This window comes from Lynx canadensis, chromosome D2, assembly GCF_007474595.2.
Source record: "Lynx canadensis isolate LIC74 chromosome D2, mLynCan4.pri.v2, whole genome shotgun sequence".
In the NCBI taxonomy this organism is placed as follows: domain Eukaryota; kingdom Metazoa; phylum Chordata; class Mammalia; order Carnivora; family Felidae; genus Lynx; species Lynx canadensis.
The window spans coordinates 16,739,164-16,754,329 of NC_044313.2; positions in this window are offsets into that span (position 1 = coordinate 16,739,164).

Genomic DNA, 15,166 nt, shown 5'->3' on the forward strand with positions numbered 1-15,166 from the left:
ATACACATTGGTATTTAGAAAATCGCTTGGGGGGCGCCTGGGTGGCGCAGTTGGTTAAGCGTCCGACTTCAGCCAGGTCACGATCTCGCGGTCTGTGGGTTCGAGCCCCGCGTCCGGCTCTGGGCTGATGGCTCAGAGCCTGGAGCCTGTTTCCGATTCTGTGTCTCCCTCTCTCTGTGACCCTCCCCCGTTCATGCTCTGTCTCTCTCTGTCCCCAAAATAAATAAACGTTGAAAAAAAAAATTTAGAAAATCGCTTGGGGTAGAAGGGCTCTTAGCGTGAAGAGCATGGGGCCTGTGCTCAACTTTCCACAACTCCAGTCCTGCTCCTGAGAACTATTGCATTCACTCACTTCTGGGTTTTTTTTGCTTCTGGTGGTTATTTCCCTATCTCATTGTATCAACTGATAGACCTCGTCTGTTGACTTCCTGCCTTGAGAGATGTGGAGTTCCCATACACTAGCTCCACCCACGCCATCCCCATTTCCACGGCTGTCCCCACCCCCCCCACCCCGCCCCTTCCTCCCTGCCAAATAAACACACCACCCTCGGTCCCTCCAGCAGTTGTCTCCACGACTTCAAACGTGTGCCTAGATCTCCATTTCTTGTACTACCAATCCCTCTCATCTCGTCATTCTCTGTAAGGTATTTGAAATTCTCATCCTCCTCCACACCTCTGCTCCCACTCACCTTCGACCCACAAACTGTTCGCTGTGTCTTTATTTTTATATCGTTGCATCAGTTTGAATGAGCCAAAAAAAACAAAAAAAAAAAACAAAAAAAACAAAAAAACAAAAAACCAAACACAAACGCTACGACATCTCCATGCTGAAAATCTCATTCTCGCGTGGTGAATAATCACACTGCTAAGAACACAGTAGGCACTATAGAAACACTTGAACAGTTGGGTACCAGTCATGGTTGCCAGCACTGAGTTCAAAAAACATGGGCCTCACCAGAGCCTCCTTATCCCTGGGGGGGCAGATTGCAAGTTCATCCTCATCCCAAGTGGGAACAAAGACAAAAGGTGTCTCACAAACTTCTTTCTATGTTATTTAAGGAAAAAGCACCACATTCACTCTGCGTCCTTTGCGGGATTCTGAAAGGTCTGACAACTGCATTCGATTTTTTAAAATGAGATGAAAATAAAGCAAGAGAGAACCGTAACAGACTATTAGAGAGAAATAAGGCAGACTTAGGGGAAATCCTTGACCGTCTCAGTTTGTCTGAGCTGTCCCTCAAACAGGGACAGCTTCGCTTCTAGGAGAGACACAAAATGGCCCAGAAAGACCATGGCATGAGCCTTCTAGCATGTTGTGTAGCCCGTTTCATCCTGCCGTGCGTCTGTGTTACGCACGTGTGTGATATTTCACAGAACTGAATATAGCTTCTATCCAGAGATTCAAGGGTATCGATCATCTTGGTTTTCTTCTTACCCCCTAGCATTAGTCCCTTACTTACTGCATGAGAACCTGAGTCTCCTGAAATGCAGGCCAGTCCACTCTACAACTTTGCTCAAAGATGTCAAGCCTGGCATATTGAGCCCGTAGCTGTTCTGTCAGAAGCTGGTTATTTATCACGTGCTCTGACATGCACGGAGCTTCCTCTGTACCCTCCTTCCCCCAGGACACCGCAAACAGCCTCGTTCCAGGTTTTCACGCCATGCTTTAGGAGTGTGACAGTCCCAGATTGCTGTCTGACACAGTCACTCAAGTAGAAGACTCCTCCCATTTTTTTTATTTGATCAGAGGAGAAAGCAAAAGTTCAGAGCAATTCCAGGTCTTGCTCTAGCATGCTGATATTTCTTTCTTTCTTTTTTTTAAATGTTTTTTATCTATTTTGAGAGAGACAGAGAGAGAAAGAGAGTAAGGGAGGATGGGCAGAGGATGGGCCCGACACGGGACTCAATCTCACGTACCGTGAGATCATGACCTGAGCAGAAACCAAGAGTTGGCCACAGGGGCGCCTGGCGGGGCTCAGTCAGTTAAGTGTCCGACTTCAGCTCAGGTCATGATATCGCGGTTCGTGGGTTCGAGCCCCGTGTCAGGCTCTGTGCTGACAGCTCAGAGCCTGGAGCCTGCTTCGGATTCTGTGTCTCCCTCTCTCTCTGACCCTCCCCCATTCATGCTCTGTCTCTCTCGGTCTCAAAAATAAATAAACATTAAAAAAAAAAAAAGAGTTGGCCACTTAACTGACTGAGTCACGCAGGTGCCCCTGCGTGTTGACATTTCTTAAGTTTCAACGAATCTGCGTTAATTCCAGGTCTAGAATCCGGGCCGCTACCTGCCCACAATGATATCTACTACTGAATCCCTGGAACCTATGAATGTATTACCTTACTAGGCAAAAGGGACTTTCAAATGAGATTAAGGATTGGGGAGATGGAGAGATTTTTCTGAATTATCCAGGTGAGTCCAATCTGATCACATGGATCCTTTAAAAACAGAGAACATTCCCTGTCTGTGCGGAGGGGATGTGACTGCGGAAGGAAGGGGCGAGATGGATGTAATGGGGGAAGGACTCAGCCCAGCGTTACGGGTTTTGAAGATGGAGGAAGGGGGCCATGAGCCAAGGAGTGTGGGCAGCTTCTGGAAGCTAAGAAAAGGCAAGGAATCGGTTTCTTCCTTAGCATCTACAGAGAGGAACTCAGTCTTGTCAACACCTTGAATTTAGCTCAGCATGACCCATTTTAGGCTTTTGACCCACAGAAGCGTAAGATAATGCAATGCGCGTGTTGTTTTCAGTCACTAAGTTTGTTGTAATTTGTTACAGCGGCATTAGGTGACTGATAGACCGCCCTGGTCCAGATGGGCATGCCCTCAAAAGATACAAAGACAACCAATTCTTCATAATAACTAGGCACTTGAGAATTGTTTATAAATCACGTAATCGGGAGATCTCAGCTACCTGGGGCTCCTGCAAAATTTGTCAAGGTGATAACGGAGTTTCTCCGAATGGCTGAGGATTTACTCATGTGAGACCCCAAATGTTTTTTATTTTAACCATTTTGTAAGATGAGCATTTTTAACTTTTAAGAAGTTTAAAATTTCACATTTTAAGTTGAACATTCAAGTTTAACATTTTACCCTTAGGGGAGATGAATGTCTTTATAAATCAGAGATCTATATTATATATATACATACACATAAATATTTCTTCATCTACATGGGTATATACTTATATATTCTTTTCTACTTAAGCAGAATACATTAAACTTTATTTAACATTTTTGCGCCGCGTGGGAGGATTTCCTATTTTGAGCATTAGTTCCTACCCAATACTATGGCATCACCGTTGTGGCTAAGTACTGGAAAACGACCGTATGTGGCAGATTTTCTGGAATGATTCCACTTTTAAATATTCTGTCCCACCTTCCTGATTCTGGCCAGATGACCTTTCCTGATCTTCTGCTCAGGTACCCCTGTCCTATAGCTGTGTGGCTACTTGCCTTCAAAATAATCGGCCCCAGGCTAGCGTGCAAAAGGGAATTCTAAATCATACGTTTGCCTTGAATACATTAAAAGGAAATAAAAATATTTTTGCAGTTTCCTGCGTGTTACCTTTCAGCCCTGATAATGAATTTTGTGCACAAACTTTGTAGTTAATCGTGTCATCCTTATCGGGCTGTTGGCATGATGTCGCTAAGTAACGCAGGAAGTTAACTGGCCAGCTTGTCAAGCAGTCGATCTGTAACAGGGCCATGGGGAAAACTCAGAATCCCTTAGTCTCTCTCTGTTCCTTGACCTGGTGAATCTACCCTTTTGCTTTCGACTTAAATAGCAACCCCAGTGCCTCTCCTGGGAGGTCCTTTAAACAAGACTAGAGCCACCGCCCAAACAAACCAGCGTGATTATGGTTTCCCTTCTCAAAACAATATTTCCTTTCTAAATCCAGTCTCGGAAAATCTAACCCAACACAGGCCTCCAGGCTCCAACCACGACCATCTTCAAAAAAGGCATACGAGATGTTCCGTTTCTCAGTCTGGTTGCAGCAGCCAAACTCTGCACCTGCTCAGATGACTGAGACAGGAGGCCCCTTTCCAGGGGGTGGTGTGGCTGGAACCAGCTTTGTAGCCAAGGCCTCCCAGCTCATTGGTCCTAGCCCCCCGAGGACCTATTTGATTAACTGCGCCACTCCTATGGTTACTAACCGCTCTTAACACAAAGAGGGGTCAGTAAGGCTGTGGGGACGAGCTGGCGTTTCTCTGAACTCACTTAGCTAGGCTAGAGAGGGAGGGGGTGAGGGAGTGTGTGTTTGTGTGAGTCTGTGTGAGTGTGAACCGGGTGGGACCGTGTACGCGCGTGAACCGGGTGGGACGTGTCTTTGTATCCGGGAATGTGAATTGCGCGAGTGCATGTGTGTATTACATGTGCACGCATGCGCGTGTGTGCGATCCCACGTGCCACCGAAGGGAAAACGAGACAGAGACGGAGAGAGGAAGCCTAGCAGGAAAAGAGAACCCACAGAAAAAGACAGAGACACAGACACGTGTAGGGGCAGACATGAAGAATGAGTGAGTGAAAGACGCAAGGAGAGGAAATGAGCGACAGAGGGCAGAGGCAGGGGGTAAGAGCGCAGAAAGAAGAAGACAGGAGAGGAGAGACCGGAGGCACGAGCCCTGCCCATTTCCCGAGGTGAGAAATGCCGTTGAGGGGACGGGACAGAACCGGAAGGTCCCGGAAGGTTAATGTCATTCCCTTGCCATTTGTCTGTCTTCTGGTCACAACACTGCTGTCTTCTGCCCCGTGGTCTTGTCACCCAGCCTCAGCCCCCGTGGCCCGGGAGACCTAAAACGTCATTGTGGAGCTGTGGGTTTATTATTATTATTATTTTTTTCTGATAGCTTAGCAACATCAAACAAAGGAAGTCACGCTAGCCCTGTGCCTCAACAAGGCAAACAGCCTGTGCCCCAGCCTGGGCTCCTCCCTCCCAGGACACACATGGATGTAGCCGGGGGCCAGAGGGGCCGAAGAGGCAGAGACCTGAGTCTGGGAACAACAAAAACCCTGCGTGGCATTCAGTGCTGAGCAGTGACTGAGGAGAGCGGTTGACGTGGGAAGGGGTGTGGCTCCAGTGGGAGCCTTCTCATGCTTATGGGACAGGCCATCTGCCTGGGGACCGGGGAGGGTCTCAGGCCCAGCTCCCCCACGGACCTGCTGTGTTACTTGTTTTCCTGTTTAGGCCCGGATTTATTTATTTATTGTTTTCATGTGCAGAAGATGGCGTGGCACGGGATCAGTGGTCTCCAAAAGGCCCTGGGGATTCCAGCGCGTTCCAGGGAGCTCCCTCGGGGCCTGTGGACGAAGGTAGTTGAGCGAGCAGGGAGCCAGCTGTCCCCCCTGCACCAGCCTGATCGGCCCCCTGCTTGCGTTCTGCCTCGGTTTGAAGACGGCTGAACAAAAAGCAAGCGGGAAGCCCCTTGTGCCGGACCATGTCCCCATCCCTGCCGGTCCCGACACTTCCCACTCCAGAGCGTGGAGAGCACTGCAGGGACCCTGGGACAGAGGAGGCAATGCACTTTGGCAGAGGAGCAACTCGTTTCTTTCATACGATCGGGGGTCTAGACTCTTCTCGGCTGGGCCCCAGCGCTGGAAACTCCCCCACAGAGGCTGACTCCTGGGGACTAAGGCGCGTGTGTACACGGGCTGAAGGAGGTGGAGGGGTGCACCCCACCCTGAAGGGCATAGTCTCGTCACTGGAATTTCTGGGTTGGGCAAACCACTCATTGATATCGTGTTCAGCCATAACGAAATAAAGAAGGTACTTCCTTGAAATGAGGGCTACCTTGATGATTACAAATCCTGCCAGAAACCAAGGGAAACCCAGAGGAGATGACTCATCGGGTTAGAAGGTCAGATTCAAGTTCCATCGGATGGCAGTGGCCGTTCCTTTCTGCCAGCCAGCTGCGCTCGCACCCAGGCCTCCCAGCTGGCCCGTCCCCGCTCTGCCCGTCCACGCCTCACTCGGGCCCACCCACTCTGTCAACAAGCAGGTGCTATCCCTCGGGGTACGTCATCGAGGCATATGCCATTTCTGGGCTCCTGAGCTGCCCCCACTAACGTCACAGTGGCTTGCCCATTGCGTCTTCCGGAAGGATCAGAGAGAGGGCAGGCAAGCGACGGGAAAACCAGCCCTCCTCTGTTGAGTTCTCTTAGCGCTTTCCTCTTGGACTGGGGAGCAATGAGGTGGGGGGCGGGGGACCGGCCTGCGTGCGGAAGCTGGGGGGAGGGGGAGGCATTCGCCATCAGATGGAAAAATGACCAAGTGCTCAAAAGCCAGGTGGACAAATCTGCCAAATCAGTAGAACGACGTCCTGTTCCGTCCAGAGGGTAAAACAAACACAGATGGACAAAGCACAGTGGTAATTACATCTCCGAAGAAGATGCTAAATATTTCAAGGCCTGCCTGGTGCTGATTCATATCAGAGGGAATTTTATGATAGTGGGTTTCACAGGCAGTAAACTTGTGTAGCGAGGTATTTTTTTCCTCTCTCTTAAAAAGTGCCGCGTCCATGTCGTCCCGTGTAGCAGGTAAGGGCTACGTTCCCTGTACGTAAATCAGCAGCACCTTTAGCTCAGCCTGAGTTCTCGCACTGGGTCGTTCTTCACCGCGGCTGCCTCGTGGCCAGGGAAATCTCTCCATAATTGGACCATAGTTGATTACTGTTTCCAGGGGCAACCACTTCAGATTTCCAGCACGTGGGTGGTTTGCACACATGAGTCACGCAGGTGTTAATGTTCCTCCAGAAGAACCAGCCGTGTCCTTTTACCAGGGCCGGCCAATCTGCTCACTGGGGAGGCTTGCCCCACCACCGCAGGGGGCACAAAAGGCCAGCCCCTTGCCCCAAAGGACCGCGCGGCTGCCACCTGCAGACACTCCAGTGCCCTTGTGCCTCAGGTCACGGCTCACCTTTCCTTGAGAGCGATTCTTGCACTGCCCTCCTCGAACTCCCTCCATAAACCACGTGCCTCCAGGCCCCATCTCAGGCTCTGCTTCTGGAACCTCAGCTAAGACAGTGCGTCTCTAGATCGGTGGCCCCAAAGAGCTGGCATTCCGAGGTCTTTCCCCTGGTGCCATAGATGGCTCCCGACCCGGTGTGGTTTCCCTAGTTCTTCTAGAAGCTTGCCTGGGCAGCAGAGGCTGATTGTGGTGGCCCTGCTCCAACACAGGGAGGCAGCAGGTCACATCGCTGGAAAGCGCTCTGCTGGTTGACCTTGGCCTCGGTAGGTGGATTCTTCCTAGGAGGCATCAGCAAGGCAAAGTGTTTCAGATCTGAGCGCCACAGAAGCAAAGTGGTGGCCAGAGACGGAGCCCGTTGCTTTGTGTAGATGTGCAAAGGGCTGCTGTGGATGGGGTCTCCCGTACCAAACTACACCTGGGTCTTAGTCACTTCTGGCTGCTGCCACAGAATACCATAGACCGGGTGCCTTGTAAACATTTACTTCCCACGGTTGTGGAAGCTGGGCAGCTCATGATCAAGGTGCCGGCAGATTCAGTGTCTGATAAGAGTCTGTTTCCTGGTTCACGGACCACTGTCCCCTTGGAGGGTCCTTACATGACAGAAGGAGCGGGGGGGGGGGGGGCTCTAATGTCTCATATAAGGGCACTAATCCCATTCATGAGGGCTTCCACCTTTATGAGCCAATTATCTCCCAAAATACCATCACAACAGGGAGTAGGTTTCCACATGGGGATTTGGCAGCGGGTGGGGGGTGGGGGGACACAAACATTCACTCTATAGCAGGCTGTCATCTGAAATTCCACTCGTAGAGATTTAGTCCTTTATGTTGAAACACAACGTGACTTCTTATATTGTCAGCTATTAGCAGCTTTGTGTGAATTAGTTTGTTCCGGGGTCCAATGTGACAGTTGGTCCCAGCAGTCTTGGACGGGGGGGGAGGGAGGAAAGTCAGGACCAGAATCAAAGCTTGGACGAGGGCACCTCTGCCATGGGCCTGGGTGGTGGGAGAGGGGCATCGCCAGGGCTGGCTTCTTCCCGGATTCGCTGACAGTATTGGTGGCAATTTCAAACTGACAACCCCAGTTTTAAACTTCCCTCCCTCCCGTATCTCACGGTCACGCGCGATCACAGACACAGAGGAGGACTTAAAAATGCATGCTCTTCAACAAAAAGACAAAGACTGTAGGATTCCACGTCCATGAGGTCAACCTCCTAGAAACGGAGGGGAGAGTGGGGACTGCCAGCGGCTGGAGGGAGGGGGATGGGGAGAGCTGTTTAGCGAGTATGGAAGGGTTCTGGACGTCAGCTGCACCGGCAGCGTGAGTCTACTTAACACCACTGATACATGCACTTAAAATGGTGACAATGGTAGATTTTACGTTATGTGTGTTTTGCCACAATTAAAAATGCTTTTCAGGGGCGCCTGGGTGGCGCAGTCGGTTAAGCGTCCGACTTCAGCCAGGTCACGATCTTGCGGTTCGTGAGTTCGAGCCCCGCGTCAGGCTCTGGGCTGATGGCTCAGAGCCTGGAGCCTGTTTCTGATTCTGTGTCTCCCTCTCTCTCTGCCCCTCCCCTGTTCATGCTCTGTCTCTCTGTCCCAAAAATAAATAAACGTTGAAAAAAAAAAATTAAAAAAAAATGCTTTTCAAAGACAATTTGGGCTTTTCGTATTGAGGACCCTCATGTAATATCTATTTGTTGACTCGGTATTCGCAGAGCATACTCCTTTTGTGAACTCCTGAACCTAAAGCTCAAAAGCCGAACACAAACCAGCAGAAAGGGCCTAAAGACCCTCAGAAGATGTCCCCTAATTCTGCCCTGGTGAAGCCATTCCCAGCCTGTCTCCCCCCATTTCTGGGCTCTTTCCCACCAGGGCCCTGCCCACGCTTTGTCTCTCCAGGCCCTGCCTTCCGTGCAGATTCCTTAAGGCCCTCGTACCTTCCAGGGTGGTAACTTCTGCCTCTCCGAGGCACATCTTTCCCATTTCTGTCACTTGTCATGGCTCTCCTCCATTACGTGATCAGCAGGAGGCCTAGAGTTGGTGTTTGGGTATGTACAGAATTCTTGGCCAGGCCGGTGGGTGGGGAGGGGTGGGGTTGGGGGGGAAGTAGAAGCCATCGGGGAAGGGATAGCGAACACATGAATGGACAGTGAACACACTTCCTGAACACCGTTGTTGTTTTTTCCTGTCTAGTCCGGGCTTGTATCTTTTACTTCTCAGATTTTATGTGTTTGGGTCCTTGCTTGTACTCTCATGAAGTGGTGGGACGCAATTTAGTTCATCAAATTCAGCAGACCTTGTTGGAACCCACTGTGTCCAGAGTGCCATTCAAAGGGTCGGGAATGGCATCTGCAGCCAAGGTGTTATGGCTTGGGTTAAAGGAAACGATGATAGCCCAGTGAGTCGGTCTTAGGAGAAGCTCTCACTAAGCATTAAGGGGTCTCCAGAATACATGAGTTGGGAAGTATGTGGCTCTTTTGTTCTACTTTTGATGACCAGTATATCTCCAGGGGGGAAATCCGTCTGACCTTTGGGTCAATGTGTAGGGATGTCCCGCATATCCCAGAGCACTTAGCATTCCTGCTCCCAGGCACCAAATGCTAGGAGGATCTCTCCATCCATGGTTTCAGCAAGTGTCCAGAAGGTCCTCATACATTTCCATGTGCTTCTTAGGTGGCCATGTTGCCAGACTGAGAACCAGTGGACTCCAGGATAGACATGGAATTCTCCCCATATGTAGCTCCTATATGTAGCTTTCCAAAGGACGTGACCCTCGGGACTCTTAGACGTCCAAGCCAGAACGAAGATGACAAAGGGGATCAGAAATGGTGGAAGGAGTGCTCAGGGGCAGCGGGGGGTTGTGCTGTGAGTTCTAGCCGCCCCTCACCCAAGCCTAAGCCACCGGGATTTCCAGAGCAGCCCTTGAGAGTTTTGACAATGTCTTGATGTAGTTGGGAGACCCAGGGGGGCTGACCTCTGACTCCATGGGCTAGGGTCTAAGTGCTGTGGGAAATTGGAAGGCCAGAGAGGACTAAGTGTGTCAGAGGTGTGGGGTGGGAGCTCCCTGCTCCCCACAGCTGTGGGAGCAGAAGAGCTGCTATGGGGCCATCTTGGGTCTTGTGCTACATGACCAGCTTGGAGGGGCCAGGAGACCCAGGCAAGGGACACTGGAGAGATGACCTGGAGGAGGTCAGGATGGCCTGATGAAGAAGGCCACTGAAAATAAGGACCTAACTGTCCTGTTAGGGAGCTGCAGGAGAGAGGGACCAGCAGGCAATTTCTGAAAGGGCCCCACAGGAGCATCAGCCTAAATTCTGCCAGGCCAAAAAGAAGACCTCACTTAGCTCCCATTGGAAGAGGAGCTCCCATTGGAAGAGGAGCTGTCTGCAGCCTCTGCTTCTCTGCTCCCTCCACTTGGCAGGTGAGTGAGGACAGAGTAAAGATCAGAAGAACCGTGCCCCCCCCCCAATCAGGCTTCCCACCCCAAATAATGCCATGCTGAGAAGGAGGAAGGACATTCTGTTTACCAAATCGAGTCTGTTTGGGGCTTCAAGGGACTGTGAGAGGTGGAAAGCCCTGAGCAACTGCTGGAATTTTCACCCAGCTGCAGATGAGGACCCTCATGGGATAAAATTTAAAAGAGACAATACGGGAAGAGTTAAAGTGTTTGATCACAGTCCAAATGTCTCCGGAGTTTAGGTAGGTTTCATCTAGATTAATTTCAGAATAATCACTCTAACTCCACTCCCTTGTGCTCCCTGTAAGCTGCTTCATGAGAACACGGTCAGCTTGCTTAGCAGGCTGCAAAGACCTTGGCAATGGCACAGGTTTTAGAATCATCCCCCCCGCCCCATTCAGGCAATTAGGTCTTACCAGTCTTCATTTAGTTGAACAGTGCCAGCTTCTGTAATTAACATATTGTCGTCAACTGGAATGTCTGCCGGGCTGAAAAACGCAATGTGTAATTTATTGTGATTGGTTTTCATTGAATGGGGTAGAAAAAAAGTAAATTAGCCATAAATTTAGAGAGATGGCACATGGTGAAACTTTATGGAAACTGCAACATTAGCAGAGAAAAGGCCAGCTCCCAAGAACACACAAGAGGAAAATCATACTTCCCGTGAAATGCCACCAGATCCTTGGAGTATAGCAAAAGCTGGTGTCTGAGGACTGGTGCTTCTGTTTTTCTAAGGGAGAAAGAAATGACATGGTGAAGACTCTGGGATCCTCTGGGATGAAAAGGGCTACACAAGTCACAGGCACTCAGCAAGGAGCTAACAGAAACCCATCAGAGTTGTCTGTGGGTCATGCACATGACTTGCCAGGAGGCTTGGAGGCAAAACCCACTGGGAAGTTTCCGGCTTTATCTTCAAGCCTTGGCCAGTGCAATTATGGTGTCTCAGTCAGCTTGGGCTGCTATAACAAAACACCATGGACTGGATGGCTTAAGCAACGTACGTTTATTTCTCTCAGTTCTGGAGGCTGGGAAGTGCAAGGTCAGGGTGCCAGCAGATTTGGTTCTTGGTGTGGGCTTTCTTCCTAGCTTGCAAACGGCCACCTTCTCGCTGTGTTCTCACATGGCAGAGAAAGGAACATCTGGTATCTAGTCCTCCTCTTGTCAGGGCACTGTCCCATTATGGGGACTCTACCCTCATGACCTCATCTAAACATTAATTTCCTTTAAGAGCCCCACCTCCAAATACCACCACAGTGGGTTTTAGAGCTTCAGCATATAAATCTGGTAGGGGGGAGATAAACATTCAGTCCATAACACATCGTAACCCTCCTGGGGCACAGATAATAGACCCTCTGTCCGATCTTCTCTGTACTTCACCTTGCCCAACACCCAGCTGAGAATGTAGATGGAGGACTGAGCTGTTTCCTTTTGCACAGTCCAGCCTTCCAGGAGACAAAGTCAGGGGAAGAAAAGAGCCTGAGCAGTAGCGTGACCAATGAGGACCTTCAAGTATTATTTGCTGGGATGAGTGTGTCTGTATGTGTGTCTTGTTCCAAAAAAGACTTAAGGTGTTTGCAATGATGAAAAAAAAAAAACAAAAAAACCATCGGAAGTCGGTAAGAGAAATGAGGTAAAAGGACAAGGATAGAGACAAAATATAGGGCCAAGCCTTAAAATAGAAGGCAAATTAAATCTCTTTTGCTTAACTAGGGAAAAGTGCCATGTTTTCTGGGAAGCCAGTGGCATTCTGTTCCATCTCTCTTTTAAATGAAGAGTGAAGCAGTGTTAGTCTCAATTTAGGGGCCTGCATTTTGATGAGTTCGCTATGCTTCGGTTTTTGTTTGGTTCGCTGACCTTCAATCTCCATTTCAATAAGAAAAGCAAGTTCCATCACAGCCAGTGGGTATTCTTGTGGTTGGTTGCCTTCCTCTGGGGATCTTTGGGTGGGGACCTTGGCAACCCACAAGGGTAGCAGAGGAAGTCAGAGGTTAAGAAAGAATCAGCCTGTGCCATAGAGGAACTCCAAAAAAGAAAATTCTGGAAGGAATATCCATTTTACCTCCAGCATTTAGATGACTCAGGAGTTAATGATTTTCTAAAGGGGAGTAAGACTAAGTAGGCATCCTCCACTAGAGCTAAAACCTCCATAAGTAAAAATAGGATTATCAGGATAGTTGACCTAACTTTTTTCCTTTGGCCGTGTAGGCCCGGTGAAACAGAGTAGGGCTTATTCAATTCTGTGATATTTGTATTTGATGGAACAAAGGCTGTCTTTTCTTTTAACCCCAAGTCTTGTTTGCCAAGCTTGTCTTTATTTAAATGCTCTGTGTTAATAAGCAGTAGCTCTGAAGGCTCACGTAGACCAGAAGGGTCATTTTCATCTGCCAGTATTAAAATAAAACAAACAAGAAACGGGGAAGTCGCACAAGTATTGTATTAATACTGTCTAATGATTCCCCATCATCTACAGGATCCAGTCCAATTTCTTAGCCAAGGATGCAAGGATTTGCTACATTGACTCTTCTAAAGTGTTCCCCCCCAAAAACTTCCCTGAAGGGACCCTCTGCTCCATACAAAAAGCTTTGGTTTCTTAGATCCCAGACCTGGCACTGAGCCCCTCCTTCTTCCCCCTTCTTCACTAGCAGCCCGTAACCAATAGTTTATAGCCATTGATGAATAAGCACCCTGCCAGCTTCCTGGCCTGTCAGCCTCTGAGAAGCCAGGAATCAACTGGGATTACTTAGAAGACTTAAAGTCAACAGAACCACTTGAGATGGATGTTGTTATGGGCTGAAGTGCGTGCCCCTAATTTTCACATGTTGAATTTTAATTCCTGATCGCCAGGACCTCCGAATGTGACTATATTTGGAGATAGGGCTTTTAAAGAGGTGACTGAGTTAAGGTGAGGTTGTTAGGGTGGGCCCCAATCCAGTCTGACTGGTGTCCTTATCAGAAGAGGAAATTTAAACAAATAAAGAGACACCCGGGCTGGGAGCACACACAGGAAAGGCCATACAAGGACACAGCGAGATTGCAGCCATGTGCAAGCCAAGGAGAGAGGCCACAGGAGAAACCACACCTGTAGACACCTTGACCTTGGATTTCCGGCCTCTGGCACTGTAAGAAATAAACTTCTCTTGCTGAAGCGCCCCAGTCTGTGGTGCTTTGTGATGGTGGCCTGAACGCACTGATGGAGATGACCTCTGTAAAGACCTCTGTAAAGTCCTTTGAACTCAGGTTCATTGCAATCGTTTTTGCTCTCAACCCGTAACGATTTTTTTCCGTGTCGTTCATTTGAAAATTAAACCTGAAGTTTAAAAATTATTTTGACTCTTTGTAATGTATTATCTTCCCTCCGATTCGTCAGTCATTAACCAAATCTTTGAGCCCTACTATGCACTGTTCTAAAACAATTAGAGCCCCCGATTCTCCAGTTCAGCTCCGAATCTGCCACGGAAGCAAATGCAGCCTGGGGCACTGTGGGGCTTGGAAAAGCGTGATGAGTTTCACGGTAAAGGTCATCATTTTTCTGATTATTCAAGGAATTAGAATCGTTAAAGAATTTGGAAAATACAGAGAAAAGCATGACTGTAAAAATAGAAATCACTCACAAAATTACTATGTGGGAAGCATCACTGTTACGATTTTGAAGAATTTCCTTATAACCTGACTTTGAAAATATGTGTTGGGAATACTTTCCTAGATTGTGAAGTAGCTCTTTAAAACCATTTTTAATGCTGTAATAACATTCTATTGTAGACTTCCTTAATCTATTTATTTTACCATTGACCTGACATCTGACTTTTCCCTATTATTATCATTATTATTATTATTATTGCTATTATGCTATATTAAGGAGCCTGGCTCATTAACTCTCCACATAAATCTATTCAAATTCCTGGTAGTTTCCTTGTGATAGATTCCAAGAAGGGAACTCTAGGATCATGGCAGATGAACTTTGAAGTTCTTGGTGGACATAACCAAACCACTCTTCTGGGGTAATTGCACGTGCTGGATATGGTTTTTCCTATAAAATAATCAGGTACATGCTACGGGTCCTTCTCCTGCTTAGATGTGATAATCCTGAACTTCAAAGAAGAAAAATCTTTAGAAGGTAGTCAGAAAACTCCTGCACAGGGGCGCCTGGGTGGCGCAGTCGGTTAAGCGTCCGACTTCAGCCAGGTCACGATCTCGCGGTCCGGGAGTTCGAGCCCCGCGTCAGGCTCTGGGCTGATGGCTCGGAGCCTGGAGCCTGCTTCCGATTCTGTGTCTCCCTCTCTCTCTGCCCCTCCCCCGTTCATGCTCTGTCTCTCTCTGTCCCAAAAATAAATAAACGTTGAAAAAAAAAAATTAAAAAAAAAACAAAAAAAAACTCCTGCACAATATCAAAGAGTTGACTACAAGAAGTGTATTTGTGGTGTTGCATTTTAATCTGTGACACAAATCATTAAGCTTGTCATAATCAAGAAGCAATACGGAAAAAGTGAATTTTTTTTTTTTTAATTTTTTTTTTTCAACGTTTATTTATTTTTCGGACAGAGAGAGACAGAGCATGAACGGGGGAGGGGCAGAGAGAGAGGGAGACACAGAATCGGAAACAGGCTCCAGGCTCCGAGCCATCAGCCCAGAGCCTGACGCGGGGCTCGAACTCCCGGACCGCGAGATCGTGACCTGGCTGAAGTCGGACGCTTAACCGACTGCGCCACCCAGGCGCCCCTGAATTTTTTTTTTAAGTCTAGGATTTTAAA